Here is a 17,713-nt window from a genome sequence, read left to right on the forward strand (position 1 = left end):
GTGTCTTCTTTTTTTTTTTTTTAATATTTTATTTATTTGACAGAGAGATCACAAGTAGGCAGAGAGGGGGGCAGAGAGAGAGGAGGAAGCAGGCTCCCTGCAGGGCAGAGAGCCCGATGCGGGGCTCGATCCCAGGACCCTGAGATCATGACCTGGGCTGAAGGCAGAGGCTTTAACCCACTGAGCCACCCAGGCGCCCTGGGTTGGTGTCTTCTGAGGCCTCTCTCCTCGGCTCGCAGACAGCCACTTTCTTGCCGTGGCCTCGCACGGTCCCGCATCAGTCTGTGTCGCGTGTGTCCCCGTCTCCTCTTTATAAGGACACCAGTCAAGTTGGATGAGGGTTCGCCCATATGACTTCATTTTACATCAATTACCTCTTTAAAGACCCATCTCCAAAACAGCACATTCTGAGATCCTGGGGGTTAGGACATCACCATCGGAGTTGTGGGGCGGGGGTGCAAAGCCGTCCACAGCATTCTCCTACCCAAGCATTACCTCTAGCAATGAAACCCAGAAACAGCCCACGTGCCCACTAGCAGGGGACTGGTGGAAACATTAGGTACGTGGGTCTGTGGGCACATCAGGCAGTTATTATAAAGAGATGGAAACACACGCTTATTAGCAATTCACGACACTTCCAAGATACTGGCGAGTGGAGAGGAAAATCTAGATCTCTACCTGCAAGGGTTTGCGTCGAAGACTAATTGTGCTTCTTTCCGCGTGTTATGATGACGAGGAATGTTTATTTCTCCTCTGTGGCACTTTTTATTTCTTGCCTTCTAAAATAATGAACATGCGATGTTGATGTGATAACTTCTAAAGAAAAACTTGTTAGGGAAGATCTTTACAGTATATTTTACTGTCCCAGGGCTTCACCAGAGAAAACCCTGGTGAGAAATTCCCACAGCCACTGGGGTTCTTCCTCATCAGCAAAGGGAGTAGCCGCCAGCTAATCTGAGTAGACCTGGATTCCTCACAAGGGCGCTGGGGCTCACAGCCTCACCGGACGGGGCCTGAGGACAGGGCTCGGAGCCCAGGAGAACTGAAGACAGCAGGACCCCTTCATTGACAAGGGGGGTGAGATGCCGTGGGTGACCCTTGACGCCACTGCCACGGGCACTGTCACGCCTGCTTTGGAAGGTCACTGCCCGTCACCGGGACCCATCCTGCAGGGTCTCTGTTTCTCACCACTCACCTCTGCTGGAGGTTGGGGCAGGTGGGTCGGGTTGGGTCTGGGGCACCTCTGTGTGCTCAGCTCTGACAGTGGAAGGTGGGCTCTGCCTCATCAGGGGAAGCTGTCTGCTGACCCAGAAAGGGGGGTTCGGGTGCTGGTGACCAAACAAAATGGCACCCTCAGCTCTTACGAGGAGTCCGAAAACTATGGCCCGGGTGTTTGTACAGCCCATGAACTAAGAGTGGTTTCACGTTTTTAAATATAGAAGTAAAAAAAGAAAATCAAAAGATAAAGACTATTTCTAGACATGTGAGAATTTTACAAAACGAAAATTTCCGTGTCCATAAAGTTTTACTGGTACACAGCCCTGTTCGTTTGCTTACCTATCGTCTGTGGTTGCTTTTGCACGACAACAGTGGAGTTGAGCAATTTCGATAGAAACGTGCAGAGCTGTCAATGCCGACAACCGACTTCCCAGAAAGTTTGCTGACCCCTGACCAAGACACCTCGTGGGGCTCGTTCCCAGGGCAGGATGTAGGGCGGCTTCTCAGAGACAGAGCCACGTCCTCGACGTTTTTGGAGTGGTCACGAGCGAGCCTCCGCTGTCTTTTGGTCTCGGCTTCTCATTCCGTATCTTGTCAGAACTCCTGCAACCAACCCACCTCTTTCCCTCCTCCTCTAGCGCTCTCCTCTGTAGCCCCGTGTCTCTGCTTCCTCTCAGCTTCTGGTTCCGCGGCCCTGCCCGCCCCACACTCCACTTCATGACCTTGTCTCTGTGTCTTTTCAGCTCCTCTCTGTGTGGTTGGTCCAGCCTATCTAGGCAAAGCTGCTGACACCAGGGCCCTCTGAGGGCCAGGGACCAGCGAGGGCCTGGCCAACTCTCGGTCCCCTCAGCTGTGGCCAAGGTGGGAGCATGAGACACACGGTATGGACGCCCATGGCTGTCCGCCCACGGGGACAGGCTTCCCTGCGAAGATGCTGGGGTGTTGGCAGGTACCACCCATCCAAGCCAACCACGAAGAGACGCAGACGTGCGATGTGTGTCTGAACGCTTCTAGATGCGTTTGGAAGGGTGGAGGAGGGCTACGCGGGGCTGCTGATGGCGTGCCAGCCACCCTTTCCTCATACTGAGCCATTTATTCCTCAGGCGCCTCGAGAGGGGAACGGGTGGTCTGGCCGATCCGTCTCCCTTTCCTCCTGGCTCATGGCCAGATACATTTCCCAGCCTGCCTTGCAGCCTGGTGAGACCATGCTCCAAGTTCTGGCCACGGAATGTGTGTGGATGTGCTGGCTCACAGACTGTCCCGTGGGAATGCTTGCTTCCTCTTTCCCAGCATCTGCTGGCTGGATGCTGACACCAGGACAAGCTTGGAAGTGACACGCAGAAAACGGCAGAGTGCCTATTGGCCTAGGTCTCTGAGTCACCGTGTGGAGCAGAGCCCCTCTGGGATGCTGACTGTACTTTTCATGCATGTGGTAGATTAAACATGGGCCACAAATTCTGTGACTTCTCCCTCTGAAAGAAGGGGTCTAAATTCCCTCCCCTTCGGTGGTCTTGTTACTGCTTCGACCCATAGAATTTGGTGGAAATGACACTGTCCATTTCTGGGCCCACTAAACTTGCCGTCTCTTGTCTTGTGCAGAATGTTCGCCCCGCTGGAGAGACCACAGAGACAGGCCATACGACTAGGAGAGACCTTGTGCGCACAGGGAGAGACTGGGAGACCTCTGAGAGGAGAAGGCCAGCAGAAGCAGCCCTCCAGCAGCTAGGCCTGGGAACCAGGCTGATGGGTAAAGCCGTCTTGAACTCCCCAGCCAAGTTCAGCACCAGCCGAACACTGTGAATGGCCTCAGTCAAAGCCGCGTGGAACCCGGGATCACCCAGCCCAGCTCTGCCCAAATCCCTCACCCACAAAATTGTGAGATTTAATAGAACGGTTGCCGTTTTAAGTTGATTTTCAAAGTAGCTTTAAAAAAATAAATAAATCAGTAGATAACCGGAGGTGAATACGAAATACATTCCTATTGTGTTATGGCCTGAATATTTTGGGGTTTGGTTACCTTCAGTAATTTGGGAGGTTCTGATGCAGCCCGTACTGCAGGTGGGGCACAGGGCGTCTGAGCAGCCCCCGCGAGCTGACGGGCAGGCGGCAAGGGGCCCAGTAAGGAGTCTACGCCGGGAGGTCTGACGGGGCCGGCTCGGCAGCCGACTCTGCTCCTGGGTCGTGCAGCTGGGCCTGACTGCTGGGCAGACCCCAGGTCCCGCACTGACCTGCGTTCGTTCCGGGGGCAGCTCTTTCCCAGGGGGACCACCTGAGCGTGAAAGGCAAGCCCTGCTGTGCAAACACACGTCAAGGCGGTGCTCAGGGTCCACGAACCTCCTCCAGCCCAAGCCAGTCCGACGGCCACGCCCAAATCCGAGGGTGGAGGAAGTGCACGGCGCCAGGTGAGGTCGAGTGAGGGTGGGGACACCGTGCTGCTGTGGGGAGGGGAGGAATCAGGACCTGTTCTTCTTCTTCTTCTTCTTCTTCTTCTTCTTCTTTTTTTTTTAAAGATTTATTAATTTATTGGAGGGATGGGGGAAGGGGAGAGGGAGAGGATCTTTCAAGCAGACTTCTTGCTGAGCGCGGAGCCAGACGTGGGGCTCAGCCCCACGACCAGAGAGACCATGACCTGAGCGGAAACCAGGAGTCGGCGCTTAACCGGCTGAGCCCCCCAGACGCCTCAGGACGTGCTCTTAACACTCCAGTCCTTGTGTGATGGGTCCCTCCCATCTTCGGTATTTTGTTTGTTGTCCCTTCTTCGATATGCTGAGTTCTCGGTCCCGGCGGGGAGCTGAGCTGTGGGTCCTCTGCCTGGGCCCTGAGCACAGCTCCCAGCTCCCCAGAGCCCCGGGCCAGGCAGCCCACCTCTCCCCCTGGGCTCCGGCTGGCCGCCACTCACTGCCCCCCTCACAGGTGTGAGCAGCCTTTGGCCACCTCGAGTGTGCAGGGGGCCTGGGGGCCGAGGGAAGGTGTCACCGCCCTCCCCGGCACAGGGCAGGGTGGAGACACAGTGCGTAAAACCCAAGGTATTTTTGGCTGCAGACTTCAGCAGAAGAGAGGCTGTGTCAGGCCCGACAGGCCCATCGTCCGCGGTCACAGCTGAGGCTCCTCTGGAGAGAGGGGAAGGAGCCCCAGACAGGCTGAAGGAGCCATGGGCCGGCCGGGGGCTGCTCCCCTCCCAGAGCTTCTGAGGAAGCGGAAAGAGCGGTGGCGACTCGGGGACTGGAGATGCCCGACCTTGAGCCCCTCCAAGGATAGAAGCCACCTTTCCTCCCCTTAGTCACAGCCCATCCCGTGTCCGCACCCTCCTCTCACCCTGGGGCTGTGGAAACCTCCGGGTCCCGGATCCCTTCGACGCAGGCTGCAGACCCTCCCCCACATCTCACAGATTTGCCAACGATGCCGGCTTGCCTGCCCCGGAGTCCTGGAGCTGGGAGAGACGCTCGGGGCCCAGGGACCCAGTTCGGATGGCCTCCCTACTCTGAGGGCACCAGACACAGGGCTTCCTGCCTCTTCTCCATGCTGGACACCCCGGCGTCTGCTGGCTGGTGGAGGGTGTGCCAGGCACGTGGGGCGGGGCACTCACCCGCGGCCGCCGTCCTCAGCCGACCAGCTTCCTGGACCAGCCTACGGGTTTCCCGAGGATGCTCATGGCCCCAGCTCTTGCTCAAACCCCGTCTGTCCTTCCAGGCTCATTTCAAATGCCACCACTTCCAGGAAGCCCTCCTCGATACCCAGGTCCCTCTTCTGAATCCCCTGGGGCCTGATGTCTGTTCCTCTCCGAGGGCCTTGTGACCTCACTGGACCAGGTATGTCCTGAGGGACGGGCCCACACCAGAAGCAGCAGAGCTTTGGGGCACCACAGGCCTGTGGCAGAACCCCACCTTCTCTACTCTGCAGCCTGTGATCTGAGGCAAGTGCTTTATCTGTCGGTGGGCAGTGAGACTGGGGACCAGGGGAAGGTTCCCCTAGAGACGCAGAGGGGAAGCCGGCCAACCCCGCTGGGCTGCCGGCCACAAGGACCCGGATTCAGAGAGGGCTGAGAGCACCGTGGTGGGGGCGGAGGACATGCCAGGACGGGGTGGGAGGGAGGAAGGAGCCAAGGTTCTCGCCTGTTCAGTAGCCTGCACGCCACAGGGGCCAGGCACGCCTTAAGCTGGAGTTGGCTGAGTCCCGTGTCCAGGCCAGAGCTGAGCTTGTGGGGGGGAGGACTGGCGTGGCTTTGGGGCACCTGCTGTCCGCTTCTAGTTCCTCGTGAATGGTGCTTCCCAGTGACGAAACCTCCCTGGGAGCGGACGGGCCCCTGTGTCTCCGTATCTTGTCCCTCTTAACGACCCTTGGCCTGTGGCCTCAGCGAAACCCGAACCCCAAACCCGAAACCCGAACCCCATGCCGCTGAGAAAGAGGAGGCCGCCTCGCTATGAACACCAGCCTTGAAAAGGGAAACAACACTGACAATAGCTTCATGAAAAATTCTGGCCCTTACGACAACTGATTTTCGGGAGAACAAAACAGATCTGGTATTTCACTTCCTATTTCCCCCCACTTTATCTTCTTAAAAAACCCCAAAACATCCACACATTTCAAAAGCCAGGCACCTCTGGAGGTGGCTCGGGATGGACCCAGCCCTGTGAGCGTCATCCCACGTCCCCGGGTGCAATGATGCTGATTTTGACAAGGACAAACAAACCCTTCTCCTTCCCTCGGAAGGACACTCCATTTTAGCCTGGAAACCAAACATGGGGCTGGGCTACAAGGCGAGCACCTTGTTGTAAACGGACACCAAAGTATTGTCACAAGCTACGGCTGGTAGTGAGAACAGAACGAGGACAGTTGGCAATCGCTAACTTTTATCTAACATGTTTGTTGAATCTGCACAAAATCCAGGTATCGCTCTTCTAGCCTGTGCTTGTTTGCCTCTCCAGACAGGGAACTCACTACCTCAAGCAGCTGATCTGTGTAAAATATTGCAGGCATATGTGTCCATTGTCTTCCCGGGGGTTCCGGCCACTGTCACAGCTTTTTAGCTTTCAGAGAGTGAGCGCTCCTGGTGGCAACAGCCTAAACAGACTCCAGCTTCTACAGGAAAGGGGGGACCTGGAGGGACACCCAAAGCTCCCAGAATCGATGCGGGAGCAGAGGAGCCAAGCATCTCAGTTTTCACGGCAGAATGAAGATATGACATGGGAAGGAAGGCGGGATCACCGGCTGGCCTGACCCGCTTTGCGGACAGGGAAACTCAGAACTATAAAACTCTCCCAGGAGGGAGCCAGGAAGTCAGCAGAGCATGGCGTCTGCTCCTTAGGATAAGGGAGGGCCAGTCACCTCAATTTCATCTTTAAAATCCCACTAATCGGCCCGAGAGGCAGCATGGTGGTAGCTGTGAATTTGAACCTTGCAGTCGCGAAGATGTGCGACAGCACCTGAGCTGTGTGACCTCGGGGGAGTGACTTCACTTCTCTGAGCCTGCTCTTTCATTTGCAAAAGCACCTCAGGGGCCTGCCGTCAGGGGCAAGCTGGACTGTAGACACGGAAGGCTTGCCGTGGACGTGGAGAGGCTCTGCCCTCATCATCTTCAGGAAGGACCTGCTACCCGGCTGCAGGAGTGCGGGGAGCAGAAGGGTCCCAGCTCTCAGCTCCTCTAGGGTGGGCCTGGGCTGTGGAGACCCACCTCAGCGGGTCCATGTCCTTGGAGGATAGTAGGCATCCAGAGACTGAGACGTGGGGCGTGGGCCAATGTGGGGCACTTGGACAGCTCGCGCTCGTCCTGAGCTCCCTCTCGGGGCTGGCCTGCATCACGGGTCCGCCACTCCCTCTGGCCAATCTTGCTTCCGCCCTCCCCTGTTCAAGGGTGTTGCCAGACGTTAAACATCTTCCATCCCATCTCAGCCCCCGCTTCCAGAGAATCCAACTTCCAGAGGCTTCTCACAGCGCCAGGCGTGCGGCAGGCCCCCGGGGAGTGTCCAATTACTGTGTTATTATTACTGTGACTATGTTATCATTACTATTACGAAGCCCATCCCAACTCAAATGTCGGGATGGAAGACAAGTAGATGAATTCAAAATCGGGTGGAGATGACAAACCAGAGCCCCAAACGAGGTGCAGTGTCCAAAGACCAGGTAAAAAGTCCTGTCCGGGATGGGGTTGCTTGGGGCCACTCAAGAAAGGCAGAGACTCAGCCCGGGAGCCAGCTGGGCAGTTAGAAAGGCGCAGGCCCTGAGGTAAGAGAAAGAAGCTCAGAGAAAGAAGTGGTTTAAATGGGAGGTGACGTCATTGGTCACATGGGTGGCTTCTGAGTGTTTTAAGTTGGGTCTCTGGGGATGTCTGCAGAGCCAAGTTGTTCTGAGCTCAAATGCCAGCTTTTTTCCTGGTGCTCCTGTCGGTGTCGCCCGCCCATCCAAGTTCACGGGCGGCAGGGTGACAAGTCTCATACTCCCCAGCACATACAACTGTGTGAATCAGGGCTTGGGGGAGTGGGAACTTGGACCAGAATATCTCTTGGTATTTAGTAATGGCGGGAAAGGACACGGTGGCGGTGGGGAGGGGGGCGTGGGGCGGCTGGGAAATCAAAGAACTTTGCTGCAAAATGCTTGGTGAAAGCATTCAGGGGAGTCACTGTTGTAAGTGAATTCCACTCCGTCCTCCCATTAACACCTTGAAATTGGCCACGAAAGGCCCTGCTTTCGCAGGTTTCTCAGGGAACAGGGCAGCGCAGGGATGGCTCGGGGCTGCACTCGGGGGCCGGTGGGCTCCTGACAGAAATGCGGAGATGGGGAGTCATCGATGTGGGTTTCGGGGAACCGTCTCAGGGGAAGAGGGGCGGCTCCTGTGAGAACCTGGGAAGCAGCTACTGATTATGGGCGAATTGATGACGAGGTTCTGTTTCTGTGTTTCCCTTTAGGACAACGTGTGCCGCCCGGGGCGGGGAGCACAGTGAGTGTGCCTAAGCACAGTCCCAGCCCTCTCTGAGCCTCTGCTTCCAGAAAAGGAGCTGCCTTCCTGAGCGCAGGCTTGCAGAAGGGCCGCAGAGAGGGAAGTGGGGAGCTGGGCTGGGCCGTCCTCAGGCCTGGAGCCCCGGAAACCCACCAAGACCAACCCCGCCGGCAGCAGAAGTGCCTCCCTGCTCCTCCCTGAATCCGGGCAGACACTGGGCCCCCTTCGGGCCCTTCCAGGAAGCTGGGGAGCACAGTCAGGAACAAGCTCCTCACGCTGGTGTCCAAATCCCTCCACGCCCGGCACCAGTTTCCCTCTCTTGCTCCCCTAGGAGCAGACAAACACAGGGAGGTTTTACAGGGTGCCCGCGGAGGCCAGCGCGAGTGGCGAACTCAGGGCTCCCTCGCTCAGTTGGTACGGACCCGCTGGAGGCCAGCCCTGGAGGAGATGCTGGGGACGCTTGGGTGACCGTCCCTGCCTTTCAGTGCGGGGGGGTGGGGGGGAAGCCCGGCCTGTGCTGGCGGGCACTGCAGCGAGCTGGGGAAGGGAGAGGCAGGATTCACCCGCAGCATGGGGCAGCACCGGGCGGGGAAGGAGCAGCCAGGCCGGGAGAAGAGAAGCCCAGGAGGGTGGGGCAGACGCTGTTTGAAGGTGGAAGGGACCGAGGAGGCAGGGACACTAGGTGACACCAGGTCACTGTGGGGTCCTGCTTGTTCTCTCGGATCCCTCGCCGTGGGGGAGGCCCGCTGCATGCCAGCAGGACACTCTAGAAGCTCCTGGTGAGGAACTGGGGTCTCCTGCCCACGGCCGGGCAGGTGAGCGTGGACCCCTATCTCCCAGCCCCAGCCAAGCCTTCCGGGGACTGCAGCTGCCATTTTGATGGAAACTTCCAGGCCTTCGGAGACAGAACCACTTAGCAAAGACGCTCCTGAATCCTTGACCCACAGAAAATGTGACGTTCTCCAGGTTTGTTCCTACAGCCACTAAATTTGGGGGCAATTTGTTACATGGCAGTAGATAAGTAATACTGAATTTTATTTTATTTTTATTATTATTTTTTAAAGATTTTATTTATTTGAGAGAGAGAGAGAGAGAGAGAGATCACAAGTAGGCAGAGAGGCAGGCAGAGAGAGAGGGGGAAGCAGGCTCCCCGCGGAGCAGAGAGCCCGATGCGGGGCTCGATCCCAGGACCCTGAGATCATGACCTGAGCCGAAGGCAGAGGCTTAACCCACTGAGCTACTCAGGCGCCCCCTGAAGTTCATTTTAAAGAGGTCTTTGCAAGGGGATCTTCAGAGGCTTGGTTTAAAAATAAAGCCCCAAAGTATTCTAGTTAGATGACAGGTACAGAGGACCTGGTTTCTGGAAAGTTCATCTGCTGATTATCCCAATACCACGAAACAAGGGCGGGGGATGCCGAGGTCAGTGGTGGGTGGGTTGTGGAAGCATCTCTCCACTGTAACGTGTGAGAGAGGCACACTTGGCAGGGGAGGAAGGAGTGGGGGCCCTGGTGTTTGCTGTGACTTGATGGCTTAATCAGGCGATCAATATTGTTCTCAGGGCAGAGGGAGTGGGGAGCTGAGATGAAAAATGCATGAGGGGCTGGGGGGGGGCTGGGAGGAGCACATGAAAAAGCCAGCTTGCTCTATTTGCCCCACACCAGCCAAGAAATTAAATCGGCGAGGAGGAGACGGACAGCCACGGGGCTGACTGGAGCGCAGAGCACACGCGTGCAGCCACTGTCTCATCATAAGGCAGAAACATGCTCATTAAATCGCTTTTCTTGACTAAAGATGGATTCAATAACCTTTAGCAGTGTTAAACACCAGCAGACACCGAAATCGTGCGGGTCTCAAAGAGGCTGATGGAATCGGGGCGTTAATGATCTTGGGGACGGCAGCCAACAACACACAGGAGGAGGACAGCTCTCAGCGCAGGCTGGGCCTTCCGTGTGCCTGCGACAAACACCGCACACAAGAACAACAAAAAAAAGGCAATTAACTGGGACTTTCAATTAGCTCCTCGGGAAGGTGAGAAAGAGACACAGGGAAACAAGCTCATACAGACGACTGTTTAAAAAAGCCAACTTCCATCAGATATCCTTATATAAATTAGCATCAAATTCAGCCATGACACAAGAGCCAGAACAATGGTGGCTTCAACAAGGTAGCCTAGCTGTCTCCCACACAAAAGACGACCAGCGATGGACGTCAGATTTGCCAGCCAGCCAGGCTCCTCTGCCATCCTCAGCATGCGGCTTCTACCTCATGGTCTGTGATGGCTGCGTGAGTGCCAGCCATCACGCCCACACTTCAGCAGGAAGGAGGAAGGGGCAGAAATGACCTCCCTCCTCTCATCACCTCCTCAGGAATACCTCCCAGCAGTTGTACGTAACTAGAGTCACATCTCAATGGCCACTCCTAATTGTAAAGGAGCTGGGATAGGAAGTCTTTTTCCCAGGTTCAAATGGGGAGCTCTGTTGGAAGGAAGGATGGAAGTGTGGTTATTGGGAAGGCAGACAGGGGACTCTGGCATGCCCTGAAGTCAGAATACAGTCAGCGCCAACCAAAGCGAGGTCTCAGGTCAGAACACGACACTGCTCTGAGTGTGGCATGGGGGAGGGGGAGGCTGACGATCAGGGAGCGTGAACCAGCCTGGAAGGGGCAAAACGTAACATGACAGAGTGTTAAAAGGACATGGAATGAGTCATGTAAATTGTGACATTTCAGTTATGGCGCTATTCATGCTACACAGTGTAAAAATGCTAACCTTTATCTAGACGGAAAACCAAAACTCATCCTGACCGATCCAAGTAGTCTGCAGTCCGGCACGCCCTCAGCACCCTCATATTTTAGTCCTGCTGTGCGTACGGCTCCGCGCCATCCTCAGTCTGGACCCTGGGCTCCACGGTGTGGGAAAGATTGTCCATTGCTCTGAACCCCCAGTTAACCATGAAACAAGCCGTAAAAAAAGGCTTAGTTTCGTAATATATACCCACTGTGCGCTTAGAACCTCCCAGGGTAGGTAACAGAGTCAGACTCTGATCAAACCCTCACAGGAATAAATACAACATGTCCCATGGGGTCGGTAAGGGCCAGGAAAGCCAGGAAGAGGGGTGTGTCGGTGAGGATGGGGTTGGGCCGGCAGGGACAGAGACAAGGAGCAGCAGCTTACACAACAGACTTTCCTCCTCTCGTTCATCTGAGCCTGGAGGTGGGCAGACAGGGCTGGCACGGAGCTCCGTGGGGCCATCACACACCAAGTCTGCTCTGTCTTGCTCTGCATGCGTGGCCTGCACTCCCAAGACCACTTCACGGTCCAAGATGGCAGTTCCGTATCCCACCGCAAGAGGAGGACAAGAGAAGGGTGGGCCCCGTCCTGGTTTTCAAACAAGGTCACACCCTCTTAACACCCCTCTTTTTTTTTTTTTTTTAAGATTTTATTTATTTATTTAACAGAGAGAGACACAGTGAGAGAGCGTGCAAGCAGGGGGAGTGGGAGAGGGAGAAACAGGCTCCCTGCTGAGCAGAGAGCCCGATGTGGGACTCGATCCCAGGACCCCGAGCCGAAGGCAGATGCCCAACAACTGAGCCACCCAGGTGTCCCTCTTAATCAGAGTGGGAGTGTGGGTCCCCTCCCTCAACTCTGGGCCGTTAGAGGCTGGCTGGTTAAGAGTGATGCTGTGTAACTTCCGAGGCTGGGGTGTAGAAAATGATACAGCGTCTACATGGTTCTCTTGGGCTGCCAACGCCCGGGACCCAGCTCCACGGGGCAGAGGGGCCCAAGCAGAAAAGCTGAAAAGCAGAAAAGCCCCCGGCCAATGGCTGCATCTGTCTGTAGCCATGCAGGTGAGTCATCTCGAGGACATCTCCTCTAAGCCCTGGAGGGGCCGCCCTTGCTGGTCCCCGTGGTCCCCTGGGGCGCTGAGCCGAGCTGCGTCTTCCCAGCCAAGCCCCACCCACACTGGAAATCTGTGAGCGCTATATGTGGTGGTTGTAGATTTCGAAACACTGAATTAACAAACACACACCTTTTTATTGATTTATTTTTAGAAAGATTCGACTTACTGATTTTAGAGCGAGAGCCAGTCGGCATGAGTCGGGGCAGTGGCAGGGGCGAGGGTGAATCTGAAGCTGACTCCCACGGAGCGCGGAGCCGCCATCAGGAAATCAGCCTGAGCCGAGACCAAGCGCCTGACGCCCAACTGGCTGAGCCACCCAGGCGCCCCCACACCTTCTTATTTAGAAACGGTTTTAGGGTTACAGAAGAGCTGCAAAGACAGTAGACGGAGTTCCCATGGACCCTTCACCCAATACTAACGTCTTCCAATGACCACGTTTATCAAAAGAAAGAAACGAGCGTTGATGTACTGCTGCTAACTCTCAGAGGTTATAGGGTTTCTCCTCTTTTCCTGCCAGCGTTGGTTTTCTGCTCTGGGACCCCATCCAGGATACGGCCTTGTGTCCTTGGTCTCCTTCCATCAGTGACAGCTTCTCTCCGTCCTCCCTTGTCTTTCACGACCTTGACACTTTTTGGAGTAGCAGTGAAGTATTGCGTAAAATGCCCTTCAATTTGGGTCTGTTGAGTGTTCTCCCAAGATCAGACGGGGGGGGTATAGATCTTGGGGAAGAGCCCCACAGAGGGGGAGGGCCCTTTCCATGCCGTCGGAGCCCAGCTACACCACCGCTGGTTCCGGCGACCTTGACCTTGATGGTTAAGGAGGCGCCCGCCGGGTTTCTCCACCTCTCCATGTCTTCACTAGTAGCAGGACACTAAGCTCAGCCCACGCTCAAAATGGGGAGATGAACCACTAAATTGGGAGAGGGGGTTGTTGAGTGGCCGTAGGTGACAATAGAGACGGTGGCACCCAAAAGTGTCTCTGGGAGATAGTGGGCTGGGGGCTGGGTGGCAGAAGCCAGAGGGGGCTCGAGGGGACCCCTGGAGAGGGCTTAGAGGGGAGCAAGGGAAGGCTCCTGGGAGGAAGAGGAAGGGGAGCCCTGTTACGTAGGTGGTGCCGGGAAGCGCGAGTGCTGGGCCTGGGGGAACCCGGAAACCTGCCCGGGGACTCGGGTAGCCTCCCAAGAGATTCGCAACACAGGGCTGAAGACGTGTCTTCGTTTCTTCTGGCTGCTGACAGCAAAATGCATGAGGAAGGATGGGTTAAAAAGGAAACTTTCCAGTTTTTTTTAAGACAATTGAAAGGCAATGTAAAAGAGCCATAACTTGCCGGGTTTGAAAAGAAAATGGTTTCTCATTCCCAGCCTCTCCAGATGGCAAAAAAAATCTCAAATTAAAAAATGGCCTCTGGGGGCGCCTGGGTGGCTCGGTGGGTTAAAGCCTCTGTCTTCGGCTCGGATCATGATTCCAGGGTCCTAGGATCGAGCCCCGCATTGGGCTCTCTGCTTAGTAGGGAGCCTGCTTCCCCCCACCCCCCACTGCCTGCCTCTAGGCCTACTTGCGATCTCTGCCTGTCAAATAAATAAATAAAAATCTTTACAAAAAAAAATGGCCTCTGGGCAAAGATCGAACCCAGGCTGGACCCTTGGTGATAGCGCAGACGTGCCCGACACAGGGCCTCCTTTTGCCAACTGATGGTCTTTCAGTTCCAAATTCATCCGTCACTGCCGGATCTCGAAGACGGATCGGGGCCCTGTAAATGTTTTTTTCTTTGCTCACTGGTGCGATGTGAAGCATGGACAACAGGCACTGCAAGAAAAAGCGTACAGGCTCCCCTTCTCTCCACCCTGGCCGGAGCCGTGCTGGAGTGAGCTAGCGTCCCGCAGAGGGAGGCTGCCCCGGCCCCGGGACCTGGCTCTGTCGCAATTCCCTCTGCTCGAGTTCAGTAGAAATTATGGTGGCCGCTTTCCTCTTAGCTCCCCAGGAAGATACAACTGCGGACCTTCGGCAGTTAGACAGCGTGCTGTCCCTGAGCCCATCACAGCAAGTGTGTGTGCGTGCACGGGCGCGCACGCGTGTGTGTGCATGTGTGTGTGTGGGGGGTCTGGGACTGAGACTGGCCAGGATTTCCTTACTCTGGGGTGGATGCGGAAAGGGGGTGACTGACGGAGCCAATCTAATGGAAATATGTGGATTGATGAGGGGACAGAGGGGAGTTCCCCCAAGGCAAGGCGAAGTTTTATTTTATTCTAAGAAGGGGTGACCCCAGCCTGGGGTCTGGATTCTTGTCATCATGTGCTCTCACGGGGCAGGCGCCAGTCACCACCGTGGCTTGTGGTAGGATGGCATTGCTGACGTGGGCCTGGTGGCCTGCGGCACGGAGTCGTTATTGGGCTGAGGCTCGTGAGGACCCAGAACCTGTATGCAGTGAGGTGCGGTTCACTTCCGGTAAGTGCAAACTCTTAACCTTATCCCACTTGCTTCTGATCATCAGTATTTCTTTTTCTTTTCTTTTTTTTTTTTAAAGATTTTATTTATTTATTTGACAGAGAGAGTTCACAAGTAGACAGAGAGGCAGGCAGAGAGAGAGGGAGAAGCAGGCTCCCTGCTGAGCAGAGAGCCCGACGCGGGACTCGATCCCAGGACCCTGAGATCATGACCTGAGCCAAAGGCAGCGGCTTAACCCACTGAGCCACCCAGGTGCCCCTGATCATCAGTATTTCTATTCTGAGAAGGCAGGCAGCCGGCAGGACTGCTCTGGTCCCCAGTGCCTTCAGCCCTTTTCCCCGTGGACCGAGCAAGGCGCCCTGGGGTCTGGCCGGACAGTCCGGGCTGTGATCCCTCGCTGAGGACAAGTTACACGGCGTCACACGCTCACCCACTTAAAAGGCTGCCCAGGCCTCTGTGCATCAGCCCCACGGCCAGGAACTGACCACGCGGTGAACTGGTTTTCTCTTGCTGGTACGGTCTCCCGGCCCTCCCTTGGCTACGGCCCCTAAGTTTTTGAAAAAGTTTAGAACTACCTGCCTGCTTCCTAATTAGATCCCTACTCTTTTATGCTCAGAAGTTTTCTTGAACTTTGCTGGTTTGCAAACTAATGGAAAGAAACAGGAAGGACAGCAAATTAACTATGGCCTTTTAGCAATCATTAATTTGACCAACTACCCTTTGGAAGTGAAAGGCCAGCACCTATTAGCTTTGGGGGCATCGAGTGCAAAGTCAAATATCAAAAGGCCATGGCAAAAAGAGGGACCCCGCTCTAATCAAGGCAGGGAGAGGCGGCACAGTCCCAGAAATGCAGATAGGATCGGGAAGCGGGGCGGCGGTCTGGGCTTCTGACAGTCTCTTCCGAACACTCGCATTTTCTAAACGGTGTCTTAAATCTCTTGTGCTTCAGAGATGGTCTCCATGCACAGCCCAGGCTGCTCCGCCGTGTCTGCAGGGGGCAGTCCATCCCCTGGCACTGCCGTCAAACTTCTGGATTCTTCTCTGAGGCTTTTCTTTGGTGGTAAGGAGAGACGGGAGGGAGGCACAAAGGCACGGCAGGAGACAGAACAGGCCCCACACGGACGACTTCCCCACAGCATCCGTGCTCCTGCCTGCAATGATGCATTGACAATGTCGTCTGTGCCGTCGGGCCCGCTCCCCAGGGACATGTCAACTATCCCTCGCGCCCAGTACGTACACCCAGTAGGTGCACAACACCTATCTGGTGTGGTCGCTCGCAAGACTTCTGAACCTGGAAGGCCAAATTCACCGGCCCAGCTCCCCGATGAAGAATGCAGGCTCCAAGGATCAAGGGACTGGCCCAGGGCCACCTGTTTAGGACAGAGCAGTGCCCGAGACAGACCCAGTCCCTGCCTTCCAGACACTCTCGTGGGGGGTGCAAATGACAAGATACACAGCTCCCGTCCAAGGCCACGGATGATCTGACGAACCGAGGGAGGCGACGGGAAGGGACGGACGGGGACACGCGCACTTCCACAGCGAACGGTCAGGCAAGGCCTGTCTGATAGGGTAGCTCTCCCGGGGGGAGCGCAACAGCCAGGCCGAGGTGGCGTTTATGCGGTCCTCTTCTATACGGATGAAGACGATCTGGACTCAAGCTAATGAATGCGGTAGCGGTGGAAGCAGTGACCTCTGCCATCGATCCAGTATTTACCACCTGTGGCCTGTGTCCAGCGTGTGCAGATGGTGTTTGGGGTAAATAAAGCCGGCAGCTATTTAAAACAACCTCCACCACCTGAAATCTCAGTGACGTAACACAACGAAGGGTTTGGGAGTTCACGTCCCTCACACAGAATCCGCTGCAGAAGCTCCTGGCTGGGAGGCCCACGGGGCCGGCTCTTCTCCAGGGAGGGACTCAGGGATTCTCGATCTTTCCATCACGTCCCGCTGCCGTGTGCCACTTCCGACATGGCCTCAGAAAAGAAGGCGAGAGCACAGGAAAGGCAGGCCTTCGGTTCTGCGGGTGACAGGAAACTGCCGCTGGCGCTCCACAGCCCCACTGAGACGCGAGGGACGTGGGACACGCAGTTCCGCCGGGCTGGAGCAGGAGGTGGTCTGGACGGGCCACCTCACCCCCCACCCTGCCGAGGACCATGTCCTCAGTCAGGCGCTGGACAGGCAGCATAGCAAGACGAGGATCCTCGCGATCTCGGCGCGCAGCAGAGCCACCCTCAGGTCCGAAGCAGCCCCTCCGGAGCTCTGCGGTGAGAGAGAAGACGCGTCTGCATTCTTTCAGCCGCTGTATTTTGGGGCCTCTGTGCCATAGCAACTTAGCCTTTGTGAAATGGGAAAAAGCAGGTTTCAAAACAGTACGCGGTACGCTCGTATTTTTGGCAAAAAACGGACACGCACAAACATATCCACCGGAGGGTAGGAGGGTCCGGGAAGACCGACGGGGAAGCGGACTGGTCATTATCGTGCGCTGGTGGGAATCACGAATATCTTCTTTCGCTCATCCACATTATCTAATTTTCTACAAACGGAACACGCGCACTCCTCTAGTAATTAAGAAAGCAAGCGGACAGCTGGGAACCGGAGAAACGGAGCAGCACAGTTACGGGAACAAGCCGTCCCTCGGTGACAGGGCTCGCTGGTGGCCCAGGCCAGCTCCCAAGCTCACGGCCTCTCTCGTTGCCACCCCCCCCCCCACCCCCCACTTCCCCACCAGGGACACGTGACTGTTTTGCCTCTGTTGGGCTTGGGCAAGCGCAGCGCCGATGAAGCCTGCTGCCGGCAGGACCTGCCTGTTCAGCTCGCACCGAACCCGAGCTCCTACGTTCCCAGAGGACAGCCGATCTCCAGTGGAAATTTCAAACTCCATTAGCACAGAGACAGGTGGGAGCTGCTCCTGAGTAACTAATCAGCGGAAAGCTGCCGAGACGGTGCTTTGCCTAGACGTGCTCGTGAACTTTAAGGTTTATCTCTTCAAGCACTAATGACAAGGAGCAGCCAACCTGCAATTTAAAATTCAACTTGAAAGTGATTTTTGAGGTTCCTTTCCACTAACTGAAGGAGCTGGGGTGGGGATGAGAGTGGGGGAAGGACGGCAGAGACGGGGGAAGGAGACCTGCCTGTCCTAGAAAGTGAAGCCTAATTACTCCCCGAGCAGACGCGGACAGACTGGAAGGAGCGACGGCGGGCGGGCTGGGCCGCAGCGC

Source organism: Martes martes (assembly GCF_963455335.1).
Source record: "Martes martes genome assembly, chromosome: 12".
NCBI classification, from domain to species: domain Eukaryota; kingdom Metazoa; phylum Chordata; class Mammalia; order Carnivora; family Mustelidae; genus Martes; species Martes martes.